We start from the raw sequence: 27,264 nt of genomic DNA, 5'->3' as shown, positions 1-27,264 counted from the left end.
TTAGCATTTATTATAACTTTTTGAGAAACATAAAATTAATTATGGAAAAATGAAATCCTTCTTTATTCTATTTCCTCCAGGAGAGGATTTTTTCATCTCAGGGAAGTAATCTATGTACCTCTATCCATAAAGAGATCTTTGCCCCTTAAAGTTCCAGATAAGCACATTTTGATTCCCACAATGAATTTCTATTCTTTTTAACCCCAATTGTGATCCTGTGAGTGAGCACAACAGTCATAACTATGTTAATAATCTACCTGTGTATACTAAAGACAAGCAAGGAGAGAGAATGATTAAAGCAACTGTACAGAATTTGATCAACATAGTTCTTCATCTTTCCATGTCGCATTTGGGTACCAAATATTGAAAGTATTGCATATAGTACTTTTTGGAGCCTAGCCATAGCACCTCTGTGTTAAGGGTGCAGGGGTGTTCTTCTACTTATGCTCTCTCCTCTTTAGGATTTGTTGAATGTATAACACACATACAGGCATGTGCTGCGTATGTTTGCACGTATGTGTGTGTTTAACTTGAACAAAAACAATCTTCCTATATCACCAGTGAAAGACTCTGGCAGAACCTGTGGTGAAAAATACATCTTGTGCCACACACTAGAATGAGACCACCTAAGTCTTTCCTGAATCACAATTATTGCCATTCAGAACCTAGTATTAAAGAAGCATTACATAACTAAAAATTAAAGACGCAAATTTGTTTTGTTGGGTTTTTTTTTTAGTTAATAATTGTTAGAATTAACTATACGTTTTACTTGTTTTCTTTCTCATTATTTCTATATTTCATGATTCTTCATTGATTAATTTTGTGCAAGAATACATTTAACAGTAATTCACTTTTAGAAAGTCATTGGATGGTTGACTTGGAGTGCTTCCATTTCTGAAAATGTTTTTATTCCACCCTCAGTAGTGTATGCTACTTTGGTTGGGTATAAGAGTCTAGATTCTGACTATCTTGGTTAATATTGATTCATTGACCTCTAGAATTCCACTAGATGTTAAGTCTGATGTCAATCAGAATTTTATTTCTTTGTAGATAATATTGTGATGCAGTTGTGTTTGTTATGAGTAGAGATGTTTATTCTCTCTGGAAAGTTTTTATGTTGCATTTTCATATTTTTTACTTTCTTTGTATATCTTACCATCATAAGTTGGTAATTTTATGCAATTTTATATTAAATATATCATAAAAACAAATATATGAAACACATGTATGACACATAAGGAACAAGAATAAAATAAATATCTGTGAGCCCACCAATCATTTTCTTTTTTCAATTTTTTGTTTATTGCAGTAACATTGGTTTATAACATTGTAAAAATTTCCCACCAATCGTTTTCAATACGGAACTTTCCAGTCTTCATGGAGTCCCCAGTAGCCTTTCCCGGACTACAACCCCCTCATACCCCACCCAGAGGACTGCTAGCCTCAATTTTGTTTTTATCTTTTACTTGTCTTTCTTTAGGATTTTATCATGTATATGCAAATTCCTAAAAATTATATTTTTAAGATGCATGTTTTCACATTTAAATATATGACATCATACTAGAATTATTGGGCTTTTGTATTTCTTCCTCTGTAAATTGCCTCTGTGTGTATCCACTTATCTTCTGGATAATTTGTGGCTTTCTTATAGATTTATAGGAATCCTATATATAATCTGAATCTTGAATTCTGCAGTCATATGTGTCGAAAATATTGATTAGTTTATGTCACTGTCATATAACACTGCCAAAAATTATGGCATCCTTAAAAATAATACTTGATAGTTATCTGGCGGATAAGTCTTGTTCTTTAAGAGTTCCTTGACTATGCTGGTCCTGTTACTACTTAAAGTTCATATTCTGCTTGTTAATTTCCACCAAATCCTAATGGGATTTTGATTGGAATTAAATTGAATTTATATTTCATTTTTGATAAGTGTGGCATCTTGTGATATTAAGTTTTCTAATTCATGAATATGTGATATCTCTTGATTTATTATCTCCTTTAATATATGTCAGTAAAATATGTATAATGAACATAAATATAAAATATGTAAAATTTTTATTGTATGTAAATATTATAAATGGATACATATAGAGTTTTTTTCCTGTAAAAATGTCACCCACATTTTCATAGATTTTATCCCTTACATACATGAGAATTTTTAGTGCTATGTTAAGTGATATATATATATATATATATTTTTTTTTTTTTTCAATTTCACAGTCTTTGCTGCCCATTGTCCATCCTCTGAAAAAACCTTGTTTCATATATTTTTGTCCAGTTTTCTAGTTGTTTATAGTGGGAAGGCAAGTCCCATAGCAATTACTTCTGAGACCCAATTTCACTTTTTTTTAATTTTAATTTTTATTTTATTTAGTTATTTTTTATTGATGTTTTAATAGTTTTTAACATTGTGAAATTTTGGGTTGTACATTTTTGTTTGTCCATCACCATATATATGTCTCCCTTCACCCCTTGTGCCCACCCCCCACCCCCATTGCCCCTGGTAACCACAATACAGTTTTCTCTGTCCATGTGTTGGTTTATATTCCACGTATGAGTGAGATCATATAGTGTTTGTCTTTCTCTTTCTGGCTTACTTCACTTAACATAATACCCTCCAGGCCCATCCATGTTGTTGCAAATTTAATTAGAACACACACACATGCATCCACAGACACATGCATACATACATGTATATATACTCTATATTTTAATACCGTCGAGTGGATTCTGACTCCTAGTGACTCTGTGGACAGCAGAGCAGAACTCTGCCCGGTTTTTTTGTGCCATCCTCTCACCTTCCGGCGTTATATCAGACAATACTCCACTGCTATTTTTAGGGTTTTCCTGGCCAATTTTTTGGAAATGGGTGGCCAGGTCATTCTTCATAGTCTGTCTTAGTCTGGAAGCTCTGCTGAAACCTGTCCACCCTGGGTGACCTGGCTGATATTTGAAATACCAGTGGCATAGCTTTCAGCATCACAGCAACACGCAGCTGCCACAGTATAACAACTGACAGACACGTGGTGTGGTTCCCTGACAGGGAAACGAACCCAGGTCACAGCTGTGAGATTGCTGAATCGTAACCAGTAGACCACCAGGGCAGCTTATATTTTACGTAGACTCACCTAAATTTTTCAAATGCTTTTTATAGGCAATCAGTTTTAATGAAAATTAGAATTCATAAAAGTAAAACAAAATGCCAGCCATATTCTTTTACAATGAAAAGATAAGTTCAATGTTGTAATTATTTAATAAATATTTATAAATTATGACCACCATTGTACCCTAAATCCACTGGTCATAAATTTTATTTTATATTACTATTCTACAATGTTTTTATTTATATTAACTATTTATTAAAATTTATAGTTTATTTTTCAAATAAAATATACAGCTTTCTAGATTGAGATTTTAGTGATGATCATTAAAATTTCTTAGAATTATTAATATTTCTCATTGTGAATAGTTGGATTTACTGCAGGAAATTTAGTTTATTCATTATTTTTCTGTTATGTACCACCTGACTTCTAAAGTACTTTCTATTGACCTCAATTGCGTAGCCTCCACTCTGAGAAGACAATTAAAATGCATAAAAAATATTTATTCAAAGAGGATTAAAACCACCTAATTACAAAATTGTTAAAATAATACAATTATTATCAATGAAAAATATTTTTCCCTATATTCATAGTAAAATTGTACAATCTTAGGATCCCCCCAATTTAATTTTAACTTGTAATGATTTCATTATGCTCTGCCTTAAGATAAGCTAAATTTCGTTATTATTTTTTGATGCATGCAACTGGATTCAAATAGCACATAAAGATAGTGATAGACAGGCACACTGGCATTTAAAATTTGCCAAAGAGGGGCCGGCCCGGTGGCGCAAGCGGTTAAGTGCGCGCGCTCCGCTGCGGCGGCCCAGGGTTCGCTGGTTCGGATCCCGGGCGCGCACCGACGCACTGCTTGGTAAGCCATGCTGTGGCGGCGTCCCATATAAAGTGGAGGAAGATGGGCACCGATGTTAGCCCAGGGCCGTCTTCCTCAGCAAAAAAAAAAAAAGAGGAGGATTGGCGGATGTTAGCTCAGGGCTGATCTCCTCACAAAAAAAAAAAAAAAAAAAAAAAAAAAAATTTGCCAAAGATAAAATCTTGGGTATCAGTCTCCCAAAATGTCAGAGAAGCAGCAGAGTATCTCTTATTGGAAAATGTTTTTTTTGTCAGAAATAATATATTTGCTACTCATTGTTTTATATTTCCTGGTGTTTGTCATGGGCATTAGGAAGAATTACCAGAAATCACTTGTCTGTCATCATTTTATATCTCTGGCTTTTATAATATTGTATATTACTATAGATTAAAATATCACATGAAGTTCAGGACTGACTTTGGTCCATATGACTTGCCTTTATTAAAAATATTTGTTTTCGGCAGCTGGCCCCATGGACTAGTGGTTAAGTTTGTGGCACTCCTCTTTAGCAGCCCATGTTTGGTTCCTGGGCGCGGACCTACACCACTCATTGGCGGCCATTCTGTGGCAGCAACCCACATACAAAACAGAGGAAGATTGGCACAGATGTTAGCTCACAGCAAATCTTCCTCAATCAAAAAGAGGAAGATTGGCAACAGATGTTAACTCAGGGTGAATCTTCCTCAGCAAAAAAATAAATAAATAAAATTGTTTTCAGGTTATTAATGAGTTTTAAAACTATATAATTTAACTCATTGGGATATTAAAGTTTATTTCAATGTCTTCATGCCACTAAGAAAAACTAAAGCCCAGTAATGTTTAATTTACCTGTTTAGAGAAAACTTACACTTAAACATCACTCTCCTAATTACCGGTTAACCAACCTACAGTCCCTGTAGTTTAGACTAGGGTATTTCAATAATGTATGAGTCTGATTTTATGTGGATTTAAAATATCATTTGACCTCCAACTCTCTCATTCATTGAAACTTGCTTTTATGGATATGAGTGTGACTGTTCAAAAAATTGTTAATGTCAAAGTAAAACAATGTAACAATTTGCCTATCAGTATTTTCTACTTACTTTCAGAAATCATACATGCAACAGAATATTCTAGTGGTCTTTATAAGATATGTGTAGTTGCCATTATGATTCATATGACACTAGATATATCAGTTGCCTCTTATTCTATTCAGTTCTTAGCAGAATTTAAGATAATACAAACTCATTAATAAAAATGTAAAAAAACAGGAATCACAGAAGAACTTCTTCATGACATATATAAATATAAGGGGGAGACATATGAGATATTCTGGAAACTATCCTGTTAGCTAGAGCTGATTCTTTAATAATATTGTGGGTAGATAAATAAATGAATCCTTACCTGTTTTTCCAGTCACAATTCATTTTTTCTCCTACTTTTTAGAACCAGCGCTATTTGGGTGTGAATGATATTCTTCCATTCAGCTTTGAGTTCAGTGTTTTATATTCTTCTTCCCGTCCTTCCTTTATGATGACAGAATGGTTGAACTAGGATTCAAATGCATATTTCAATTCCCATAGTTTTGTTCACTACAGCATATTCTTGCAAATACAACTCATGTAAACTACAAGCAGAGTGCAGTGCTTACTAGGAGACACACCAAAGGCTACGGGGAGGGGAAGAATGGTAGCGGGAGAGGTTCCTTTGAGACTAATGGAGGCGAGCAATTATGCATTAAACACTTAGTTGCCTTTCTTAAGAAACTCTGTAGCAGGAGCTTTATATATATAATATAGTTTTAGCATAACTATATGTTTTTTCAGATAAAGAAATGAGGCTATGAAGAAACTGAAGCTGAGGTGTTAAAGAAAAATGCCTCCAAATCTAAGAACAGATAAGCTATAAAACCATGGTGTAAATGCTCCTGTCATATGAGATCCAAATTCAGACTCAAATCCTGGTTTTACCCCTAGCTGTGTAAATTTATTCATGTTACTTAACCTCTTTAAGCTTCAATTAAATGTAGGTAGCATATTAGGATTGTTCTGAATATTAACTGACAATATAAGAAAAATTTTTGGCAAACACTTAGTGACCAATAAATATTAGTTGATTTTGCTGCTGCTATTAATTCAATTTAAAAATGTTTTGTAGATTAAGTATTTGAATAATGAGTTCAAGTATGATTATAGTATTGAAATATTTTTGGATTTTGCCATTGCTTTTAAAAGTATTTTTCTGATCATGAAGTTATGTGCTACATGAATTCTCACTTAGTAGACGACTTCTAACTTTCCTCTCTCTTTTTGGTGATTCCTATTTGCTTTTTTCATTAATAGTACTTGATACTTCCTGGAAATAAGATTAAGTAGATATTAAGTAGTGATATACATTTTAAATTTATCTGTATTATTTGTCTTTTTAATTTTGGAACTTTTTCTTTTTTTGTTATTATTGATATTTCTGATATGGAATTAGGACAGCATGTATAAAAATAAATTTCTTACATTTTTACTACTATTCAATTAATAAAGCTCATATTTGGGCTCTTTGACCAACTCTATTATCATGTTCACATTTTGAGAATGTGAAATGATGTTGTTTTTCATATGATTCACATTAAATTCAATATTGAACGTATATGGAAGAAATATTTTGTTATTTTTATCCCCAACTGTAGTTTTGTCAATTTAATACTTATTATATAGTATAATAATATGAGAAATAGGAATATTAAAATATAGAATTACAATTAGAGTCTAAGTAATTTCTGTTTTTCTCTGGGTTATGTAAGTCCTACTGAAAAGCACAAATAAAGTTTAATTAGTAATTGAGTGGACAGAGGGAACTTGCTCCTTTCTTTTCTTTTAGGAAATATAAATACGATTCAAGAGTGGCTGCAAGTACAAGTTAGTCCCTTTCCATTAGAGGAAGATAAATTCTGACAATTATCTAGTAATAAAATAAAGATTTATTAATATCCCTGCTACCTCTAGTTTCTCTAGAATATACAGGAAGATATTTATGGGGAAAATGATGTGAATATCTCCTGCTCTAAATAGTTATATAAATTAATTACAGTCATAATAGAAAATCTATTAAATTTTCCATGCAAATAAGTTCACTATTTTAAATTCATTTTTGTAGTGCCAATAATAAAAAAGTTCCTGAATCTACAGAAGTGAACTGATGGTCATTTAAAGACACTTTAACTCATTGCAAAACTGGACGCGTAGTCCACAGAGATTGGGCAGAGGATGTTTTGGTGAGATTTGAATGCCCAACAGACAAGGATCACATCCGAGCTAAACAATGAACTCTCATATACCACTCTACCATTGAACATTATTAAAATTCAGCAAAATTAAGATTCAGTACATACCATAGACCTTGAATAATAACATTTTGAAAAGTCTTCGTAGCAAGGTTATGTTGTACTTCCAGTAGGACCTTTATAAACTTCCTTTTTCTGTGTATTTTTCATTCTTAGTTTTTCCATGCTCATGTTCTCAATTATCTCTATCCTGTTTGACATCTTCTTATAACATTCTCTAAATGATAGAGCAGTGTAGACATGATTAATGTTGTGGCTGGAGAAAAGGTATATAGCCAATGTTAATGGAAGAAAAATTTATACTTCCAAAAGTACACCTATATTTCTTAATTTCTTATATTTCTTAATTTAAAACTTGATGTACCTGGGGTATTGACTATTACTTCACTCTTCCTAAACTTTGTCTCTACTTTCAAATGTTCTCTGCCATAGCAGTGTCTATGTAATACGTCATTTCAGTTTAGTGGAAAGAAAATAAATTACTGACTGTAAGCCTTAGGAATTCAAAGCCCATTATATTCCAGTAATTATTTTATGTGGTGATTTTATACGAGAGATTACACGTATAATAAAACTCTTTGGATCTACAGCAGGAGCCAATAACTATACATTTTTTTTTTAATTAAGGGACATGTCATAGGATATCTATAAGTGATGAATATTTTATAGATACCTGCAAACATTCTCAAATACTGAAGGAAGGATTAAGAATTTGCTTGCACACACACATGTACATATACATACACACATGTATATACCTGTGTGTATATATATCTCCTGAGATATTGCTTATAAATCTTGAATAAAATTAAGGTCGTCTTTGTCCTCTATAAAAACATTATATTTTACAGACTTTGCTTCTGACCTGGTAACTATTCAAATTATGTAAACTTCAAAATATTCACACTCCAATTGTTGAAAGTAATTTCAATACATGTCCAGTAGCACACATTTGTTAACTCTGTCATTAAAAATTTTACTTTTTTCCCTTTATGTATCCATTAGTAGAAAGAAATATATTATCATTTTCCAAAGGGTAAAGTTTAATGTAGGCAAGGCATTTTGTCATTTTGCCATTTTCTGATTTTTTATTCTATTTATATAAATAGAAGCTGTTATTGTTACATGTCACCCTTGTTTGTAATTTTTGACTTCCTGAAAAATAGGGTTTCTTAGAAATAAAATGATTGCCTTTATAACTAATACAGCTTTTGCCTTGACTTGAATTCTATTTAGTTTAATATTAATATAGCTATTCCATCATTTAGATTTTGATGAGTATATATTTTTATACAATTTAATCTCAATCTTTCTATAAAATACAAATTTAAGTTTGTTGCTTACTAAATAACGAAGGAAGTTTTGTTTTATCTGATCTGAAAATCTCTGACTTTAAATTTTAAAATTAAGTTGAAAACCAAGGCTATTTTTATATATTTTAATCTATTCCTTCTAGCATATTTTGTACTTTCTCTTTTATAACTTTTTAATCTCCTTTTATTTTAATATAGAACATATGTGCATAAAGGTACATAAAATATAAATGAACATAATAAGGTGTTATAGGAAAAAGAGCCAACTTGAAAAGTATCATTTGCCAGCACCCAGAGCCGCACGTACCACTTTGTGATCATCATCTCTTTGTATTTTCTGGATGTAACCTTTATTCATGACATTTACAATTTTCACTTCCCCAAAACACTAGATGGGACTTTGATTGAAATTGCATTACATGTGTGTGGTGATGGGTTGTAATTAGTATTTTGGTGGTGAACATGATGTAATCTATGCAGAAATAGAAATACAATGATGTACACCTGAAATTTTTACAATGTTATAAACCAATGTTACTGCAATAAACAAAAAATTCAAAAAAAAAAAAAGAAATTGCATTGAATATATAGATATATTTTTGTAGAACTGACACCGTTAAAATATTGTCATCAAATACATAAATCTAATCTAGCTCCTCATTTACATAGGCCTTTTAAAATTTTCTCAATACTATTTTGTGATGTTCATTGTAGAAATTATGCACATCATTCATTATGTTTATTCCAAGGTATTTGATATTTTTGATGCTATTGGAAATGATATGTATCATTTTAAATGTTATCCTTTATTTGCCAGTTGTTGGTATATAAATACTTATATCTATAGTTTTTCTACATTGACCTTAAATTCAATTATGTCGGTTTTTTTATTGAGACATATTTGACGTATAACACTGTGTAAGTTTAGGGTGTACAACGTATTGATTTGATACATTTATATACTATAATATGATTACCGCTGTAGTGTTAGCTAACACCTCCATCATGTCATGTAATTATCATTTCATTTTGTGGTAAGAACATTTAAGACCTATCTCCTAGCAACTTTGAAGTGTACAATATAGTATTGTTGACTGTCATCACAATTCTTTGCATTAGGTCTCCAGAACTTACTCATCATCTAACTCCAAGTTTGTACACTTTGACCAACATCTCCCCAATTTTCCCACCCCCACCGGCCTCTGGTAATCACCATTTTACTCTTGGTTTCTATGAGTTTGGTTTTTTAGATTCTATATAACTAATGTCATACAGTATTTGTCTTTCTCTGTCTGGCCTATCCCCCTTAGCATAATGCCCTCAAGGTACACCCATGTTGTAGCATGGCAGGATTTCCTTCTTTCTCATGGCTGAATAATATTCCATTATATATATCTCTCACGTCTTTATCCATTCATCCATTGATAGACGCTTAGGTTGTTTCGTGTCTTGGCTATGGTGATTAATACTGCAATAAACATGAGGGTGCAGATATCTTTTCAATAGCCTGTTTTCATTTCCTTTGGATGTATATCCAGGAGAGGGATTGCTGGATCACACGGTAGTTGTATTTTTAATTTTTTGAGGACTCTCCATACTGTTTTCCATAGTGGCTGAACCAATTTACATTCCCACCAGCACTGCACAAGGGGTCCCTTTTCTGCCCATCCTCACCAACACTTATCTCTTGTCTTCTTGATGATAGCCATTTTAACAGGTGTGAGGTGATAGGTCATTTTGGTTTTGATTTGTATTTCCCTGATGATCAGTGATGTTGAGCACCTTTTCATGTACCTATTGGTCGTTTGGATGTCTCCTTTGGAGAAATGTCTATTCACTTCTTCTGCCAATCTTTAAATTGGATTGTTTTGGTTTTTTATAATTGAGTTGTACAAGTTCTTTATGTATTTTCGATATTAACCCCTTATCAGATACATGATTTGCAAATATTTTCTCTCATTCCGTATGTTGCCTTTTCATTTTGTTGATGGTTTTCTTTGCTGTGTAGAAACCTTTATTTTTTTTACTTTTATTTTTTTGTGAGGAAATCAGCCCTGTGCTAACATCTGCCAATCCTCCACTTTAATGGGACGCCGCCATAGCATGACTTGCCAAGCAGTGCGCCGGTCCGTGCTGGGGATCCAAACCGGTGAACCCTGGGCCGCCACAGCGGAGCGCGCGCACTTAACCGCTTGCGCCACCAGGCCGGCCCCCCGGAAACTTTTATTTTGCTGCAGGCTCAGATGTTGATTTTTGTTTTTGTAGTTTGGTTTCTGATGTCACATCTAAAAAATCATTGCCAAGACCAATGTCAAGAGGTTTTTCTCTATGTTTTCTTCTAGGAGTTTCGTGGATTCAGGTCTAATGTTTAAATCTTTAATCCATCAAGCTAATTTTTGTGAGAGGTGTAAGATAGGGATCCAATTTCATTTTTCTGCATGTGGTTATCCAGTTTTCCCAAAAACATTTATTGAAGAGACTCGCATATCCCCCATTGAGTATTCTTGGCTCCCTTGTCAAATGTTATTTGACCGCATATGTGTGCGTTTTTTTCTGGGCTGTCGATTCTGTTTCATTGGCTTAAGTGTCTGTTTTTATGCCAGTACCATACTGTTTTTATTACTACAGCTTTGAAATATAGTTTGAAATCTAGAAGTTAGATGCCTCCAGTTTTTCTTCTTTCTTGGGATTGCTTTGACTATTTGGGGTCTTTTGAGGTTCCATACAAATTTTAGGTCTGTTTTTTCTATTTCTGTAAAAAAGGCTGTTGAAATCTTGATAGGGATTGCATTGAGTCTGTGGATGGCTTTGGGTGGTATGGACATTTCAGCAATATTAATTCTTCCAATCCATGAACATGGGATATCTTTCCATTATTTGTGACTTCTTCCATTTCTTTTATCAGTGTCTTACAGTTTTCATTGTGGAGATTTTTGACCTCATTAGTTAAATTTATTCCTAAGAATTTAATTGTTTTTGATGCTATTGTAAATGAGATTGTTTTCTTTCATTTTCAGATAATTCATTGTGTATAAAAATGTTACTGATTTTGTTTGTTGATTTTGTATCCTGCAACTTTACTGAAATTCCTAATTTGATCGAACAGTTTTTTTGATGGAGTCTTTAGGATTTTCCAAATATAAAATCATGTTATCTGCAAATAGAGACAGTTTTACTTCTTCCTTATTGATTTGGATTCATTTTACTTTTTTTTCACCTGATTGGTCTGGCCAGTACTTATGGTAATATTTTGAATAGGAGTGGTGAGAGCGGGCACCCTTGTCTAGTTCCTGATATTAGAGGGAAAGCTTTTACCTTTCCCTGTAGAGTATGATGTTAGCTGTGGGCTTGTCACATGTGGCTTTTCTTACGTTGAGGTACATTCTTTCTATACACAGTTTGTTGAGAGTTTTTATCACGAACCGATGTTGGATTTTGTCAAATGCTTTTTCTGTATCTATTGAGTTGATCCTATGATTTTTTATTTCATTTATGAATGTGATATATCACACATTGATTTGCATCTGTTGAAGTATCCTTGACTCCCAGTGATAAATCTCACTTGATCATGGTGTATAATTATTTTAATATGCTGTGGAATTCAGTTTGCTAATGTTTTGTTGAGAATTTTTACATCTATAGTCATCAGGGATAATGGCCTGTAGTGTCCTTATCTGGCTTTGGTATCAGGTAATGCTGGCCTCATAACATGAGTTTGGGAGTGTTCCCCCCTCTTCAATTTTTTGGAACTTTTTAAGAAGAATTGGCATTAATTCTTCCTTAAATATTTGATAGGATTCACCGGTGAAACCATCTGGTCCTGGACTTTTATTTTGTTGGAATGTTTTGAATTATTGATTCAATCTCCTTACTTGTTGTTGGTCTGTTCAGAGTTTCTATTTATTCATGATTCAGTCTTGGTAGGTTGTATGTTTCTAAGAATTTATCCATTTTTTTTTTTTTTAGGTTATCTAATATGTTGGCGTATAATTGTTCACAGTAATGTCTTATGATCCTTTGTATTTCTGTGGTATCAGTTGTAATATCTCCTCTTTCATTTCTGATTTCATTTGAGTCTTCTCTCTTTTTTTCTTAGTTAGTCTCGTCTAGGTTTTTCAATTTTATCAATCTTTTGAAAAACCAGCTGTTAGTTTTGTTGATCTTTTCTGTTGTTTTCTATTCAATGATATCAATTAATTGACTTTTTTAATGTTTAAAGATTATTTAGGAGTCTCTAAGCAAGCACTACTGTCATTTATAAATATTGAGAGTTATGTTCCTTCCTTTCCAATTTATGCTTTTTGTTCCCCTTTTTGTCTTTATGCCCTGGATAGGACCTCCAGTCAGGACACTGTTGCACACTAGTGATATAAAGGACATCTTGGTTTTAATTTGTTAATCGGATCTGAAGAGAAGAATTTAGGTGATTGCTGTTTTGTTTTTAAGATTTTCTTCAGATTCAGGAAGTTTTCTTCTATTACTGATTTGTGATCAAATTTTATTATCAAAAATAAATATTTAATTTTATTAACTACTTTATCTGAATTTAATGAGAAAATAACATGATGTTTCACCTTTTTCTCTTAATTAGATGAAATAAGTTGACTTTTTAATATTAAAAAACCTCTGTATTTTGAACATAAACCTCACTTCACCATGATATATTGTGATTTTTATATATCACTTTATTTTATTTGCTTACTATCTGGTTTAGATTTCCTGTATTTATGATCTTGAGAGTAATTGATCTGTAATTTCAATTTCTCATTAGTTCTTGTCAAGATTTTGGTATTGTAGTGGGCTAATTTCATAAAATGAATTGCAAAGCATATAAAGTATTGCATCTTTTTTCCTTTGAAAAATTTTTTACAAAATTAGGAATATGTCTTCCTTTAATGGTGTGAACAATTCACCAATGTTTCTACCTGGTCTTGAGCTTACTTTGTGGAATTGTTTTTTTTCTATAGATGATTTAATTTAATAGAAGAGTGTGCAGATTTTACTTTAATTATTCAATTTTTTTAGGTATGTTGTTCAAATAATTTACCCAATTGTTGAAATGTCATAATTATTGACATAAAATTGCTAATTATATTCTTTGTTATCACTGTCAGGGCTGTAGGGTCTGCAGTGACTTCTTTTCATTCCTGATATTGGCAATTTATGTTTCTCTTATCTTCATCAATTTTGCTAAAAGTATGTGAAATTTTATTATTTTTTTAAAAGAACCAACTCATCTCTGCTGGTTTTCTTTTTTTGTGAGGAAGATCAGCCCTGAGCTAACATCCATGCTAATCCTCCTCTTGTTGCTGAGGAAGACCGGCTCTGAGCTAACATCTATTGCCAATCCTCCTCCTTTTTTACCCCCAAAGCCCCAGTAGATAGTTGTGTGTCGTAGTTCCACATCCTTCTGGTTGCTGTATGTGGGACGGGGCCTCAGCATGGCCGGAGAAGTGGTGCTTCGGTGCATGCCTGGGATCCAAATGCGGGCTGCCAGTAGTGGAGCATGCGCACTTAACCACTTAGCCACAGGGCCAGCCCTCTGCTGGTTTTCTTTATTCGTTAGTTTTAATGTACTCTCTGCTGTTAAAATTTTTATATCCTTGTACATTCTTGAGATTTGATTTTCTGAGTTTTTTTTAGCTTCATTATATAGATGCATAGATCACAGATTTTTAGCTCCTCTTTTTTAATATGTACGTTTAAAAATATGTATTTCTCTCTAATTCTTGAGCAATGTTTCACACATTTTACAATGTTGTGTCTTCAATTTTATCCAGTTGAAATTTTATTCAAATTCTCAATTTAATTATTTTTTGACCCATGGGTTGCTTTTAAGTATTCTCTTTAATTGCAAATAGTTTTTTAATTTTCTAGTTATCTTATGGTTATTAATATCTAGTGTAATTCCATTATTGTCAGACACTGGATGCTGAATGATTTCAAATCTTTAAAATTTATTAGGGATACACGATATCTAACATTTTCAATTTTGGTATAATTTCCATTTTTGCCAAAAATAAAGTGTATTCTGTCATTATTATGTGCATACATCTTTTTAAGGTATATTTAAATATTTTTAGATATTCAGTACATCCTCAAAGTGTGTAGGGATTTTTTTTGTCCTGTTTGTTCTGTCAACTATTCAGAGCCTTGATGTGTACCACTGTAATTGTTGGTCTGTATATTTCTCTTTATATTTATAATGATACTGCCTTTTTTTGGATCATATAAATTTGGATTTCTGATATCTCCCATGTGGATTGACCCTTTTGTCTTTAGGAAATGTTCCTCTAAATTGTAGCAATGCTCCCAAAGTCCGTTTTGTTTGAGAGTGATATAGCTATATCAGCTTTCTTTCTGTATCCTTTTACTGTGTTTTTCGTAAGCAGCATGTAGCTTTTTGCATATTTGTTTGTTTTGTAGAATATATTACGTTTATTTTAGAATATATTTGTAATATTTATGCAATCTCCACCTTCTTTGTTACTGTGAACCTTTATTTTAAATCTACATGTTTTAACTCTATAAACCATTAATATTATTGATTTATTGAATCATTTTTTAAAATTTTTACTTACCTCATTTTGTCTTTCCATTATTCTTCATTATGTTTTATAATTAAATATTTCCACCAAATATGATTATTCTTTTGCCTGAATATCTACATTTGTAGATAAAATATTTGGAGGGGACATATTTCCTGCGAAGAATTCTCTGTTTCTTTGCCTTCATTTAACTTTCATTTCTGAACTGGATATAGAAATTTTGATTTGCTTTAATTTCAGGTGTTTAAAGATGTGATTTTCTCTGATTTCAATAGTTTTTGTTGAAAAATCAACCATCATTCTTATCTGTAGTTTCCTTTAAGAGCAATGTACCTCCCACCCCCATGGCTGTAATGAAAGTAATTAAATTTCATGTTTATCTTTGAAAATACAATGGTAAAAAAATGGCATCTCTTCATAATTTTATTTTACATTTTTAATTTAGAAATTTAGATTCAATATCTTTTAATAAGTTTAACAATCTTATGTATTTGAATTTCTGTAAAATTTAATTTGTATCCTCAACATGCATTTTTTTTGTTCATCAGTTGAGTGTGACCTTTTTTATTTATCTATTCATCTACTTATGTAATTATATTATTTTGTCCATTTTGCAACTTGATAATATTTTCCTAGTTTACTGCTTTTATTTCAGTTTTATACTTTTTATTGTTCTTTATATTTTACCAAGTAAAAGTTTTTATCATTTAGTCAAAATTTTGGTTTATGCCTTATGAAGCTGATGTCACAATTATAAAAATATTCCCATCCCCATTATTTATTCTAAGGTTTTAAGTTTTTCATCATTTGTGTATAACTTTTTGATTCATCTGGATTTTATTTTGGTATAAATTTTAAGGTTCATATCAAATATATTTTCTAAATTGGTTTATTGTTGTTCCAAATAATTTAGGGAATATTCCATCTCCTCACCACAGGCTTGACTACCACCCTTCACATATGTTAATTTCCCACATACATTTCACCCTCTTTCTGGATTCTCTAAATTTCTTTCATCAAACTTTCTTTATATTCTTATTTAAGATTTACAATGTTTCAATGCTGGTGGCTTTGAAATAGGTTCTGATAGCTACTAAGGCTGATTGCCTCATTTTTTCCCAGGATGATCCCAGAGAATATCAAGAAAAAAATTTCTTATTATTGTCCTATTTGAGTAAAGATATTTTGCCCCTAAATCACATGTTCATAAATTTGATGGTTCCAAATTTATTTGTTTATGGACACATGTGTGGGAATGGGGCTTAATTGCATCTACCATGTAAAATTGCCCAAAGAGTAATAAAATCTTGTACCCTTGTGGAGTTTAGGCTCAAATTCCTAACCTGATTTCACTTCTCTATTCTTCATACATAGAGTGGCCATACATCAATGATTTTTAATTATTGTTTTTCTGACTCCAGTGAATTTCCCTTGTTTCCTTGTGCACAAATGCATGCTTCTGAATGAAACATTTATTTTTTTTGGAATGGTTGTCATATTTTTCAGGCGTGTCTTCTTGTTTCTTAGCTTATCTATATTGGTGGAGTCTAATGTCTATTAGAAATGATGGAAGAAAGGAAAGAAGGAAAGAAGAGAGAAAGGGAGAAAGAAAGAAAAAAGAAAATCTAATTCTATTTAATAAACTAAAAGATATTGGAATACCATCCAAGAGTTTTAAGGAAGAAATTTGGATATCTAAGGTTTTGAAAACCATCAATGTTGTTTTTTATGAAAGTAGGCAAACAAAATACAGAACAAATATTCAAAGGTCAACAATTATATAACCTTTATGCTATTTGTTAAATTTTGCATGAAAGTGTCTTTAATTGAGAACAATGAAGTTAAGTGTGGAAATTTTGGAACAAAAGTTATGAGCGCAAGAAGAAAGAAGGTGTGATTCAGGATCCAAAATTCCACACCTTCTATGTGATCTAGCAAAATTTTCCTTGCCTTTATAACTTTCAATTTTCTAATTTAATAAATGGAATTATAATAATAACCCACTGAGGTGTAATGAAGATTATATAATTTAATATTTGAGAAGTACTTAGCTCTATGCTTTGCATATAGAAACTCTATATTTACTTTACCTTAATGAGCAGTTGACTTTTATGAAGTGCTTATTATATACCAGGCATTGTTCCAGTTATGTTATATACATTAACTCTATTTTTAATTCTGAGAACTGCCTAAGTTACTACTATCATCCACATTTTACACACACGCCCACAATGAGGCCAACTGAGAAAGATGAAGTAGTCGATACAGTACTACACAGTTAATTGGATTTGAACCTAGGCAGTCTGACTTCAGAGCTCACTTCCTTAAACAGCTAAACTATAGGAAATCTTATTTCTGTTAAACTTATAAAACTTCTGTGAATATTATTAGAAACATTGCAGCTATCAAGGAGTGTTCTAAGAAGAACTGTATAAAATAAAAAGTGAAAAATATAATCTAAAAGCAACTGAATATGGTTTAAAATGGACAGTTGGGAGATAGGAGAAAACAAAATGATTAAATAAATACAAAATGATTAAATAAATACTAAGTATGCTATGGCACAGGAAACAGAAATATTTTTACACTTTGATAAAATATATTGCAATTATGTGTTATAACTTTAAAAAATTTTAAATTAACTTCTTAAAAATAATAATATAAAACTGAAAACATGCTATTGATCTTCAAAAAAAAGATAATATTAAAAAATATAATATCAGTATTAGCTCTGAGTGGGAGCAGAATGAGAGAAATACTTTCATAACTACTATTGGGAATGCTTATTAGGATGATATTAATGAAGAAAAAAATGTGACAAGGCCTAAAAGGTCTTAAAATATTCAAATAATTGACTACTCCACTTCCGGGAATACTTTTAAGAACATTATATAAGCTGTATAACAAAATTATATAAGCTTTCTTCATTAAGGTGTAATAAAAATAATTTTAAAAACAACTAAATTCCCCCACAACAAAAATCATTTAAGAAATTTTGGAATAGTCAGACAAATTGAAATTATCCAATAATAAATATATTTTAAAATTCAGGATACACTACTCTGCTAAAATCAGGACCTATAATTACATATACATATTTTATGCTCACACTTTTACTTTTTTAAAAATACATTTTTATTAATAGAAATAGGTAAAATGACAATACAACAAACCCTTTAATGCTTTTATTCATGACAGCATGATTATTGAAGATTTTTAATTGTCTAAAATAACTACAATGAACATAATTGTTTGACCATCAGAAAAGGAGTAGAAACTATTTCAAGAAATTGGTTAAATATTTGGATATTCATAATTCAATCAATATGAAAAAATATTTAATGGAGAAATTCTTAAATTTTATTATAATATTGTGTCAAGATATTTTTCAAATACAAAGAATGTAACATTTTACTGGTGATGATGCCAAAGTCAAAACATTTAATAGTTTATAGAAGCTTATTGTACACTTTTTATTTTGTCATGATTTCACTATTCACAAATGACTAAAACTCAGTTCTATATGAAGCAAAAAATAAGGCAATTTTATCAGCCATTTAACTCGTATTGATGAAATAAAATATATTCATTGTCACCAAGGAAATGTTATATTCTGCATATCAAATATATTTTTCTTGAGTGGAATTAAAATATGTGTATTTCTATGGTTTGGATTAGAACATTAATTTATTTCCCTTTCTTCAATAAAGCCTGAAAATAGTGATTCCATTTATCTCCTGTTTAAATAGAGCTACGAAGCAAAACTTTAATTAGAGATGTTTTGGTGAGAAAGGAGAGTAGAGCCATACATTGAATAATCAAACTTTTTTCTTAGTAGGCATAAGCAGAAACAGTGTAATGGGAGTTTGAAGACCAGAGTTCTCTCCAAATTTTGTCACTGAAAGGCTATGGAAACTTGATATATCACTCAATCTTTATTGACCTCAGTCTTCTCATTAGTGGGTATTAGAGAGAATCTCTCAGATTTCATCTCTCAAAATATTTATGTAGTTCAGAATATCTAAAAGTCTAGAAAATTTGATAGATCTGAAAGGAGTATTGTAAAGAATGGGCAAAAATTGAGAGGCCAAGAAAAGTGCTTTTCCAAAAAACATACAAAATAAGAGATTCTGTAGTAGAGGGGGTAGCACTTCCAACGTTAGCTATATAATCCATTAATTTTCTCTCTTCTTTTTTCCATTGTGGTCAGAACACTTAACATGAGATGTACTCTCTTAAGAACTTCTTAGATACACAATACAGTATTGTTAACCAAATACATGATGATGTATAGCAGATCTCTAGAACTTATCCATCTTGTTTAACTGAAACTTAATACCTGTTGAACAGCAACTCCCCATTTCTCTCTCCCTCCATCTGCTGGCAACCGCTATTCTACTCTCTGTTTTTATGAGTTTGACTATTTTAGATGCCTTGTATAAGTGGAATCATGCAGTAGTTGTCCTTCTGTGACAGATTTATTTCATGTAGCATAATGTCCTCCAGGTTCATCAGGATTTCCTTCTTTTTTAAGGTGGAATAGTATTCCACATTTCCTTCAATAGTATCACATTTCCTTCATCCATTCATTCATTGATGGACATTTAGGTTGTTTCTATGTTTTGGCTATTGTGAATAATTCTACAATGAACATGGGAGTGCAGATATCTGTTTGAGATCCTGTTTTCAATTCTTTTATATGTATACCTAGGAGTGGGATTGCTGGATCATATGGTAGTTCTAGAAACTCCATACTGTTTTCCATAGTGGCGACACCATTTTACATTCAAGTCAACAGTGTACAAGGTTTCCAATTTCTCCACATCTTCATGAACGCTCGTTATCTTTTGTTTTTCTCATAATAGCCATCTTAGGTGTAAGGTGATATCCCATTGTGGTTTTAATTTGCATTTCCCTGATGATTAGGGAAGTTGAGTATATTTTCATATGCCTGTTGGCCATTGTGTATCTTCTTTGGAGAAGCGTCTTTTCAAGTCCTTGGACCATTTTTTAGATGAGTTATTTGACTTTTTGTTGTTGAGTTGTAGGAGTTCCTTATATTTTTACTATTAACTCTTTATCAGATATATCATTTGTAAATATTTTCTTCCATTCCCAGGTCGCCTTCTTATTCTGTTGATTGTTTCTTTTGCTGTATAGAAGATTTTACATTTGATGTAGTCCCCTTGTCTATTTTTCACTTTTGTTGACTGTGTCTTAATATCACATTCAAGAAATCATTCCCAAGACAATGTCATGAAGCTTTCCTGTATGTTTTCTCTTAGGAGCTTCACTCTTTCAGGTCTTATGTTTAGGTCTTTAAGCCACTTTGAGCTAATTTTTGTATATGGTGTAAGATATGGGTCTACTTTCATTTTTTTGCACGTGGATATCCAGTTTTTCTATTGGAGAAACTATCATTTCCTTATCTTGTATTCTTGTATTCTTGGCACCTTTGTCGATGCGTGGTGGACTGTATATGCATAGGTTTATTCACAAATATGTGGAAATTCAACAACATACTCTTGAACAATAAGTGGGTCAAATAAGAAATCAAAAGGGAAATTAGAAAATATCTGAAGACAATTGAAAACAAAAACACAACATACCAAAACATATGGGATGTAGCAAATCCGGTACTGAGAGGAAAGTTTGTAGCAGTAACACCTACATTAAAAAAGAAGCAAGATTGGGGCTGGCCTGGGGGCATAGTGGTTAAGTTTGCACATTCTGCTTTGGTGGCCTGGGGTTCACTGGTTTGGATCCTGCGCATGGACCTACTCACCACTCATCAAGCCATGCTGAGGCAGTGTCCCACATAGAAGATCTAGAAGGACCTGCAACTGGGAAATACAACTATGTACTGGGGCTTTTGGGAGAAAAAAGAAAAAGGAGATTGGCAACAGATGTTAGCTCAGGGCCAATCTTCTTAAAGAAAAGAAAGAGAGAGAATGGGGTAGAGAATCATTTAAAAAGAAAAAAAAAAAAAGAAGCAAGATATTAAATAAACAACCTAAGTTTACACTTCAGGACTAGAAAAAGAAGATCAAACTAAGCCTGAAATTAGCAGAAGGAAGAAATAATAAAGATTGGAACAGAAATAAATGAAATAGAGAATAAAACTACAAAGAAAACAAATTAAGAGTTCGTTTTTGAAAAGATAAACAGACTTCAAAAACATTTTACTAGACTAAGAAAACAATGGAGAAGACAAATAAGATCAGAAATGAAAGAGGAGACATTATAAGGGATGCGTCAGACAGAAAAAAGGATCATAACGGACTATTATGAACAATTATAGGCATACCTTGGAAATATTGCTGGTTTGGTTCCAGATCACCACAATAAAACAAATATTGCACTAAAACGAATCACACGAATTTTTTGACTTTCCAGTGCCAACACAAGTTATATTACACTATATTGTTGTCTAAGTGTGCAATAGCATTATGTCTAAAAACAATGTACATACCTTAATTAAAAAATACTTTATTACTAAAAAAATGCTAACCATCATCTTGGCCTTCAGCAAATCTTAATCTTTTTTTTTTGGAGAAGGGTCTTACCTCAGTTGATGGCTGCTGACTAATCAGGGTAGTGGTTGCTGAAGGTTGAGGTATCCATGGCAATTTCTTAAATAATACAATGAAGTTTGCCACATCGGTCAACTCTTCTTTCACGATTGATTACTATGTAGCGTGCGATGCTGTTTGATAGCATTTTACCCACAGTAGAACTTCTTTCAAAATTGGAGTCAATCCTCTCAAACCCTTCTGCTGCTTTATCAATTAAGTTTATATAATTGTCTAAATCCTTTGTTGTCATTTCAACAATTTTTACAGCATCTTCTCTAGGAGTAGTTTCCATCTCAGGAAACCATTTTCTTTGTTCATCTATAAGAAGCAACTCCTCATCTGTTGAAGTTTTATCATGAGATTGCAGCCATTCAGTCACATCTTCAAGCTTCACTTCTAATTCTTGTTGCCTTGCTATTTCCACCACATCTGCACTTGCTTGTTCCACTGAAGTCTTAAACCCCTCAAAGTCATTAATGAGGGTTGGAATCATCTTCTTCCAAAACTCCTGTTAATATTGATATTTTGATGTCCTTCCATAAATCACAAATGTTCTGAATGGCACCTATAATGGTGAATCCTTTCCAGAAGTTTTTCAATTTACTTTGCCCATATCCATCAGAGGAAACACTACCTTTGGCAGCTATAGCTTTACAAAATGTTTCTCTTAAATAATAAGACTTAAAAGTTGAAATTACTCTGCGATCTATGGTCTGCAGAATGATGTTGTTTTAGTAGTCATGAAAACAATATTAATCTCGTTGTCCATCTCCATCAGAGCTCTTGGGTGACCAGGTGCATTGTCAATGAGCAGTAATATTTGTAAAGGAATCAGTTTTCTGAGCAGTAGGTCTCAAGAAGGCTTAAAATGTTTGGTAAACTATGTTGTAAACAGATGTGCTGTCATCCAGGCTTGGTGGTTCTATTTGAGGAGCACAGGAAGAGCAGATTTAGCATAATTCTTAAGGGCCCTAGGAGTTTTGGAATAGTAAATTAGTGTTAGCTTCAACTTAAAAGTCAATAGCTCCATTAGACCCTAAGAAGAGAGTCAGCCTGTGCTTTGAAGCTTGCAGCTGGGCGTTGACTTCTCCTCTCTAACTGTGAAAGTCCTAGATGGCATCTTCTTCCAGTATAAGGCTAGTTCGTCTACACTGAAAATCTGTTGTTTAATGTTGCCACCTTCATTAATTATCTTAGCTAGATCTTCTGGATAACTTGCTGCAGATTCTACGTCAGCACTTGATGCTTCAACTTGCACTTGTATGTTATGGAGATGACTTCTTTCTTTAAACCTCATGGGCCAACCTTCTTTCTTTAAACCTCATGAACCAAGCTCTAGCTTCAGACTTTTCTTCTGCAGCATCTTCTCCTCTCTCAGCCTTCATGGAATTGAAGAGAGTTAGGGCCTTGCTCTGGGTTAGGCTTTGACTGAAGGGAATGTTGTGGTTGGTTTGATCTTCTATCCAGACCACTACAACTTTCTCCACATCAGCAATCAGATTGTTTCTCTTTTTTATCATTTGTGTGTTCACTAGAGTAGTACTTCTCATTTCCTTCAAGACCTTTTCCTTTGCATTCACAACTTGGCTAAGTGTTTGATGCAGGAGGCCTAGGTTTTGGCCTATCTGGGCTTTTGGCATGCCTTCCCCACTAAGCTTAACTATTTCTAACTTTTGATTTAAAGTGAGAGATATGCAACTCTTCCTTTCACTTGAACGTTTAGAGGCCATTGTAGGGTTATTACTTGGCCTAATTTCAATATTGTTATGTCTCAGGGAATAGGGAGGCCTGAGGAGAGGGAGTGAGATGGGGGAATGGCCGGTTAGTGGAGCAATTGGAACACAGACAACATTTATCGATTAAGTTTGCTGTATATGGGTGTGGTTTGTGATGCCTCAAATAAATTACAATAGTAACATCAAAGATCATTGATCACAGATCACCATAACAAATATAATAATAATGACAAAGTTTGAAATATTATGAGTGTTACAAAATGTGATACATAGACACAAAGTCAGCAAATGCTGTTGGAAAAATGGCACCAATAGACTTGCTCGATGTAGGTATGCCACAAAAATTCAATTCGTGAAAAACATAATATCTGTGAAGTGCAATAAAGCAAAGTGCAATAAAAGGAGGTATGTCTGTATAAACTAACCTACTGGATAACCTAGAAGAATGGATGAATTCCTATAAATATACAGCCTACCAAGACTGAATTACGAAGAAACAGAAAATCTGAACAGACCAATAATAGGTAAGGAGATTGAATCAGTAATGAAAACTTTCCAATAAAGAAAAGCCCAGGACCAGATGGCTTCTCTGGTGAATTCTATCAAACATTTAAAGAATAATTAACATCAATTCTTCTCAAACTCTTCCAATAAATAGAAGAGGGGGCAACAATTGCAAACTTATAATTTTATGAGGCCAGCATTACTCTGATACCAAAGCCAGATAAAGACACAAAAAAATAAAACTGCAGGCCAATATCTGTGATGAACATAGATGCAAAATTCCTCAACAAAATACTATCAAACCAAATTAAACAGCACATTAAAAGGATCATACACCAGATCATGTGGGATTTATCCCTGGGGTGCAAGAATGTTTCAACATCCACAAAACAAGTAATGTGATACACAACTTGAACAGAATGAGTGACAAAAGTCACATGATCATCTCAACAGATGTAGAAAAGGAATTTGACAAAATTCAACATCCTTTCATGATAAAAACTCTTAACAAACTAAATATAGAAGGAATTTACCAAAACATAATAAAGGCCCTATATGAAAAGCCCACAGCTAACAACATACTCAACCTTGAAAATGTAAGTTTTTCCTCTAAGATCTAGAACAAAGCAAGCATACCCATTCTTGCTCTTCTATTCAACATTGTGATAGAAGTACCAATTAGAGAAATTAGGCAAAATAAAAAAAAAGGCATCTAAATCATGAAAGAAGAAGTAAAATTCTCTCTGTTTGCAGATGACTTTATCTTATATGTAGAACACCTGAAAGATTCCAGGAAAACCTATTAGAACTAATAAATAAATCAAGAAATTTGGTCAGATACAAAAATCAGTTGTGTTTCTGTAATAACAAGAAACTATCTGTAAAGGAAATTAAGAAAACAATCCCATTTGCAATAGTAGCAAAAAGAATTATACACTTAGGAATAAACTTAGTTAAGGAGGTGAAAGACATGTACAGTGAAGACTATAAAACATTAATGAAAGAACCACAAAAAAATGGAAAGCATCTCATGTTCATGGATTGGAAGACTTAACATTGTTTAAATGACTATACTACCCAATGCAATCTATAGATTAAATGCAATCTGTTTTCAAAATCCCAATGGCATTTTTCATAAAAATAGAAGCAGCAGTCCTATTATTATTATGTAATCATAAAAGACCCCAAATAGCCAAAACCATTTTTAGAAAGAAGAACAAAGCTGGAGGAATCAATTCCTTGATTTAAAAATATATAACAAAGCTACAATTATTAAAACAGTGTGATACTTGCCTAAAAACAGACATATCAGCAGGTGGAACAGAATAGAAACCCCAGAAATAAATCCGCACATTTATGGTCAACTGAGCTTCAACAAGGGTGCCAAGAATACACAATAGAGAAAAAATCATCTCTTCAACAAATATTGTTAGAAGAACTGAATATTCACATACAAAAGAATGAAATTAGACCCTATCTTACTTACATCATACACAAAAATTAACTTAAAATGGATTAAAGACTTAAATATAAGACCTAAAACTGTAAACCTTCTAGAAGAAAATATAGGGGAAAATCTTCATGGCCTTGGTGTAGGCAGCAATTTCTCGGGTATGACACCAAAAGCACAGCAATAAAAACAAAATTAGACAAGAGCTACTACAACAAACTAAAAAGTTTCTGCACAGCAAAGGAAACAATCAACAGCATGAGAGGTAAGCTATGGAATGGGAGAAAATGTTTGTAGTCCATTCGTTTTTTTAAAGCAACATCTCTTAAGGAGGTAGTGTGTATCCTGTAATGTGGGTATCACTGAGGACGTTGAAGGACAAAGTGTGACCTTGTGAAAGAAGGAGCTTATTGAAAGGAGATGATGAATGGCATGGAGGAGTCATGTGAATCTCCAGATGTCTCTTTCATGCTATAGTGTAGATTGTAATACAGGTGATGAGTAGATTTTTCAGTGGGAGCGGCATGCTAAAAATCTAGGACAAAGCTTGAACTATCCCCATCTAGAAAATAGAGAAGTATTTTTCAGCCCTATCAAAACAGAAGTGGAAAATATTGTTTTGACTGTGAAACAAATAGTTACTAATGATTCGTATTTCTGTACTGGACTTATTGATGATAGTGGTTTTATTGGAAGTAAAGAAAAGTGGTAATAGCTAAAGGTTTGTACAATTTCAGAAAATCAGTATATATTTTATATTGAACATAATGTAATGTTTCTTCTCTCTTACATAGAACAGATTTCTTAGAATGCATCACGTCAATCAGTTATTTCATTTTTCATGACACAGTTTTAACATTTTTTCCTTTCTTGCTTTACAATATTGACAATATTACACAAACGCAGACAGACACATATATACACACACATACAGAAGAGAAAAAAAAACTAAAAACACCTTGCAAATATTCATATTATTGTAGGTGATGTGTCATACTGTGGAATATTTATAGAATTTTATAATATCAGAAATGACTCAATAATGATCTATTGGGCCACTTTAATATTCCACATAAGGAGTCCAGAGGTCTTACATGTTTCTTTCAGGACATATACATTTCTAAAGACAAGATTTGTTTTTCTTTGATGACATTTCTTCTGTGATTTTAGTCACATCTGAAAATCTTTAACCATCACTGCAAGTCTTGCAGTGACTTAATCATGTATTCACTGATCAACAAGCCTACAGAAGTGGCAATTCTTTAACATCTGTATTTCATTTTTACAGCTCTAAGTTTTACTCAAGGGAAAAGTAATTAGTAAAAGAGGAAAAGTATCTTCCACATACAAATTGTGTGATGATAGTCTAGATTGAGAACTGAAGCATATGGCAGGATTATCGTATAGGAGGTTGTCTTGTACGTGAATCTCTGCCACTGAATTTATCTCCCATCCTGTTTCACCTCCGTTTTGGCCTTAGTACGAAGGAGATCAGGCAAAGAAAGATCAGAGAAACAACCTGTGGTTAGACAGCCAGCCATCCCTGCTGCTTATTGTCATACAGGAAGAAAAAGTCAGCAGAAAACTACAAGTTAGAAAATTGGAAACTTGTTAGAGACATTGTATTAATTCTCATTCATTGGCAGATATTTTTATTGTTTTATTATAAAATTTTTATTTTAATGACCAAAAGCCTGTGTCTCATTTGAGTTGCAATTTAAACTTTTTTCTTGAATCATTCCCATATATTTCTAACAGTCGGAACTCAAAATCCACATTTGGATCGTAAAATACAGCTTTGGAGAAAAGCCAAAATCCTCTGCCACAGGTCAGGGTCTAACCTG

Source organism: Diceros bicornis, chromosome 28 (assembly GCF_020826845.1).
Source record: "Diceros bicornis minor isolate mBicDic1 chromosome 28, mDicBic1.mat.cur, whole genome shotgun sequence".
NCBI lineage: Eukaryota > Metazoa > Chordata > Mammalia > Perissodactyla > Rhinocerotidae > Diceros > Diceros bicornis.
The sequence above is the reverse complement of the archived record's forward strand: the minus strand, read 5'-3'. Positions refer to the sequence as shown.